We start from the raw sequence: 5,985 nt of genomic DNA on the forward strand, positions 1-5,985 counted from the left end.
TTCCCCTCAATCAGGATAAGCAGCTGCGTCTGAGAGAGGAAACACACACACATACGTCAGTCAGAGTCATGCAACGCTCAACATCAGGGGAACATGTAACAAGCTTTCAGACTGTAGCCAACCCTTGGAAAGCTGGATGTCCTGTGGAAAAGTCTGAAAAAGTCCAAATTGTACTGATGAAAGTCAATGTATGTGTGTGTGTTTGTGTTTGTGTTTGTGTTTGTGTTTGTGTGTGTGTGTGTGTGACCGTCCACCAGCTGCACATTTGCTCACTGACTGTTTTCTGCTCAACCTTTCTCCTCAATTCATCTCATTTATGACTTTGATAAGTGTTGATATTTTGGGACAGCAGTCAGCCTTTGATACACACACAGGACTTGTTAGCAAAACACATTCAGCGATTTTGTTGATGCAAAATAAAAGGATGAAATAAAACCAATATTATCTTTAAGTACATTTTAAATGACAACATCTTCATAATGTAATTATCTGGAAAGAACAGATGATAATACAGATAGAATTTAAGAAAACTGTTGCTTTCATACAAAAGAAATCTACAGATTAGACTTAATCTGATATGATCAGAAGATAACAAGCTTACTAGTACCTGTTTTCATATAATGCTTTTTTTGCTTCTTTTTTTGTCAGCAGTGTTATGGTTTTTAGGACCGCATAAATGGGAGGACCCAGGAGTGACACTCAGAAAGTTTAAAGTGAACTAAAGGTGAGTGAATGCCAGGAGGTAGGAATGGGAATGGGGGGGGGGGGGGCTCTGGGGAGTCCAGAGTGGAGGAGGAGGAGGCAAGTGACTGGGCAATGAGTGACTGGGCAATGAGTGACTGGGCAATGAGTGACTGGGCAATGAGGCGAGAGGCTGGGAATTGAGGCGCTGGCGCTCGATAGAGGGAGGCACTGGAAAAACACAAAAACCACAAATAAGTACGCGAAACACTTTCAGAAAGAGCAAGGAATGCACACATGAAGAAACTCAGAAGAGTCGGCCGATCTACCACGTGTGAGGCACAAAACAATCTGGCACCAAAGAAGAGTGAAACCGGGGTATATATGCAGCAGAGGGATGATTGCAAATGATCAACAGTGAGGAAGTGTGCTGTGAGCTCCAGCACCCAGAAGCCACACCCAGCCCCTGCAACAAAGTGGCACAGAGGGAGACACACAAAAAGGCATGCAGGCAGAGACAGCCCCAAAAGTCACATAAAATTCCAAGTAAGACATAACCACAAGTAGTAGCAATAGTAACGCTTCTATATTTTCATGATTGTCTTTTTGTGTTATTCTTTGACTCCATGCCCAGTTTTTGACTATTTTTGAATAGAGTATTCCACATAAAGCAAAGTGTACATCATTTCATTGAACATATTTGATTTAGTGTTTTTTAAAAGGGGAAGAAAAATGTTTTTTGTCTTCAAAATTTCACTTGAATCCACGTGTTTATTTTTCGTTTGTCTACAGAGTGACATTTCAAAACATTTAAGATTGTGTCATGTCCTATGTTCAAAAAAAAAATGTAAACATAATCAAGAGTGCACGAGGAGCCCCCCCCACTTTAGTTTGTTATGTTAGTTTGGGTTGAAGGTTTCCGGTGGTTCAGTTTTCGGTCTTTGTTTCACTTTATTAGTGCCTTCCTTTTTTTTTCTTTTAGGGAGTCAGGGGAAAGGCGTTGAGTCTGACGCCCTCTCTCAGCTGGCTCAGCGGCTTTCCACCTTTTTGTTCCTTTTGGCAGGAACCTCCATCTCTTTTGATTTGTTCTGTTGATTGTTTCTTATAATTTGTTTCTTCTTCTTAACAGAAAGCCACCATGAAGGGGTTTTAAATCAAGTGATTTGACAGTATTTAATAAAGTTTTGCTTTTACACGTTTCTCAACTGTCTGGCGTCCTTCGTACAGTATGTGGCAGTCTCAGTTGAACCTTTTGTTAGTTTTGTTTAGAGGCCTTAACATGCATATAAAATTTTAAGAGGAAATTATTATTACATTTAATATTTAATTCATGATGTTTAATTAATTCTGGATATCTATCTATCTATGTACATATACACACATGCATATATATATATATATATATTAGGGCTGCACCTAACGATTATTTTTTTATTGATTATTTTTTTGATTGATAGATTAATCTATTGATTATTTTTTTAATTGATCTAACAATTATTTTTTTTATTATTCAATAAATATAACGATGAATTTACTGAAAATAACATTTCAAAACTTGTCATACACTGCAGGGCATTATTCTCCTACAAAAAATAGCCCAGTCTTAACTGGTAATCTGTGTTTTACAGTCTGATCTAAAGTCTCTCCAAAATAAAATTAATGCAAAAGCTTTTCGCTCAAGTTTAAGGAATGTAGTGCAATCCACATTTAGCAATCCAACAGCAAAATAAATAAAACAATGTAGAATTCAAGTCACTTTCAGGAGGAGTAACAAAACAGATATTCTTTGTTACAGTAACAAACCTCAAATCTAGCAGTCCAACAAACATATTTCAGTAAAATTAGTGCAATTTGAATAACGCTATAACTTTTCTTCAACAGAAATAATTCTAACTAGTCCATTCTCTCTGTATAATAATAGTCCAACCTTAACTGGACCATAAGGCATACCGCTTCCTGCTGATATGAGTGTTGTATTTTCATATTTATAAGAACATATTCCACTCATTTATGAAGTTATACAAGGTCCTGCACAGCTGACAACCCCGTCCTGTAAATGTTTCAAAATAAAATGCATTGTATCACCAACTGATGGCATTCTGTTCACAGAGACACAGCCAGATAGCTTTTGTTTTGAAAGGGAAGCAAGGAAGTTAAGGTAAAACAAACATCTTTGTGTTTCCTCATCTCTGTGACAGAGAGACACTTTAAACTGCAGTATAAAGTGGTATAGAGTTAACAAACGCGAGCGTCACGCGTAAAAACAAGGCGAGCCACCATTTCTCTAGATGTGCTGCAGCTGACACTCAGCTCAGACGCGCCTGACGAGCGCTGCTCAGGCGAGCAGTGTGCATGCGCTAATGTGCAAAAGAAACAAAAAACAACACGCCCCGCGCTGCTCACGCTCTCATTAGGCGCGCTGTGCGAAACGGTGCGAAGCGTCGACGCACGTTACGTGAATGGACGTATTCATGTAATCGATTTTCGTCGCCCCAGCCCTAATATATATATATATATATATATATATATATATATATATATATATATATATATATGCAGTTTTTAATTGTGTGCAAACAAACTAAAGTTAACCTAGCTAAATTAGCCCAAATACACATTTTTAGATAAAGTGCACTAAACATCTGGGTTGATTTTAGTTTTCAGTCTGTTAATATGTCTCAGTTTGCTGCACAGTAACAAACAGAAAAGCTGACTCAGTAATCAGCATGCTGTCAATATCAACACCAAGTGTAAAGTGCACCTTTGATAGCTCAGATCCCGATAAATAAACTCCATGGACGTGAGCTCCAGGTGTTGCTCTTTGGGCTCAGTTCAGCTGTGTGGGTAGAGTGTTTGCAGCAGCAGATATGAATCTCCTCTCTGCGGTTATTAAGACTCATAAAAAATGTTTACAGCAAACCAACACTTCCTTTCCTGCAGCAGAGTGGCTGTGTGGGTTTCTGCTCTGCAGCCTTTCTCACAGTGAGAACTCAGTGACACTTACAACCCAATAAGTCAAAAGTCCCTCCTGGAACTGCACTCACTCACTACAGTGTTCACATGGGGATAAGAACTAAACTCTGCTTCAAAACAGCAGCATGTTGAGAATCACAGCGCACAAAATAATTAACATCAAAATATCCTGGATCATACAGATGCAAATATTGAGTCAAAGCAGCTAAAAACTGATGCACCTCACATGGCTCCCTCAATCTGTTTTTGAAAGCAGACAATAATAATAATAATAATAATAATAATAATAATAATAATAATAATAATAATAATAATTATTATTATTATTATTATTATTATTATTATTATTATTATTATTATTATTATTATTATTATTATTGCTGTTAGTATTATAAAAAGAAGAATTTCTTTATTCACAGAAAAGGCAGATAAAAATGCAAAATTGTGTTCTAGAAAAAATATTTTACTAGTACTACTACCACTAACTAAATTCTCTGTAAAGCTGGAAATAAACTAACAGCTCTTCTGTTCATATAATAATAGTATGTGCAAATCGCAGTAGTTCTTCGTGGTCACAAATGTGACTAAATACTCACCGTCTGAAGCTCAGCTCTGCTGTGTGTGTGTGTGTGAGTGTGTATGTGTGTGTGTGTGTGTGTGTGTGAGAGAGGGAGAGAGAGGGAGAGAGAGAGAGAGAGGCCAACCAGGAAGTTGGCATGGTACTGGTTCAAAAAACTTATTATTATTATTACTATTATTATTTTTGAATGGGATTTGCGATTATTGCCAAAAAATAAGCTCTCTGATGAACGCAAGTTTATGACACTTTCACGTTTTGTTTAGCATGATAATCTTCATACATGAACACAGTTTTTGTGTGTTCTGAAGCATAAATGAAATCGCCAGAAGCAAAAAGCTGCATCACATAAATCTAAAAGTCCGAGAGCGACTCTGTTAAGCTGATGATGCTGATGTTTAATCATTTTGTAGCACTTATAGCTTTAAAGCAGCTTGCTTTGCTGTGTGTTCATATGTCTAAACAGTGTCATCAGCGTAGAGTTTTACGTCCACACTGACACAATTATAAAAGGGGCTCAGCACTGAACCTGATGGAACACCTATACATTTGTATATAACAGCTGTCTGTGTATATTTGTTTATCTGTTTAGCTCTATGCTTATATTCATATCTTCCTGGTGATGTTTAAAGTACACGTCATATTGTGATGTATTAGTAATAATGTTGAGCAAACACTGTGGAGGGCTCTGGCTCATTGTGATGAACATTTCCCATTATTTTCACTGTTTTTACAAAGCAAACATTGAGTCGTTGAATGAAGAAACTAATTAGCAGATTAATATGGTGTGGTCACACCAACTAGTCAGAAACCCTTCAAGATCCAAGGATGGAAAGAACAATCTTATTCAATTTACATTTGCCTAAAGTAACTGGACATATGGAGATATCATAACCCATCTGATCTACATGGAACAAGAAGTAAAAGTTTCACCTTGCATAGAAAAGATATTCTCAATTAATGTACAAATACCTCAAATTTGTATTGAAGTACTTGAGTAAAGTAACTTTCAACCACTGTAACTTACTAATGCTCACAAGTACCACTTATAGCCATGATAAGAAGCACATGGAGTGTGGCTCCCCCTGATGGCCACTGTTCCACCATGCTCCTCTGGTGGTCAGTGACAGCAGCTTTGAAACTTTAAAATCAGACCAAATGGGTGTGATATCTTTCAAAAACATGAGAAGAAAAAATTAGATTTAAAAAAGCTATAAAAAAATGTTTATAAAGACCTCAATAGTGCATTTAAAATATTTAATAATTAATTAATAATTAAAATAGTTGCAAAATGATCAGAATTCTGAAAACACTCTTCCAGATCATATCTTTGTATATTTAAACATTTTATTTATTTATTTATTTATTTTAACTTTTTAAAATTTTGTTTTTTGTTTAGTTAAAATTAATTTTCAGGTAATTTTCTTTTACTTTTCACAAATTTTTTGGTCATTTCTTCTTTCATTCTTCAATATGTTCTTCCCATCTTTTTGAAAGAAATCAAGACAATTTGCTTTGGTTTCAAAGGGTTAAACTCGAAAGGATGCATGTCCAAGTCTCTGTCCTGCTCCACTGGACTCAATAACATCGATTCATTCAGTAAGTCTAAAGTCTGAAAGTTAAAAATGTAAATTTTAAAAAATGTGGCTTAATGCACAGCAGAGTTTTTAAACTGGATTTAAACCTGATACATGACTGATTTATGACTGATTCAATGATTCATGATTTACTAGAAAATGAAAGCAAGAGCAATG

Source organism: Plectropomus leopardus, chromosome 19 (genome assembly GCF_026936395.1).
Source record: "Plectropomus leopardus strain MGB_pleo_1.0 chromosome 19, ASM2693639v1, whole genome shotgun sequence".
Lineage (NCBI taxonomy): Eukaryota > Metazoa > Chordata > Actinopteri > Perciformes > Serranidae > Plectropomus > Plectropomus leopardus.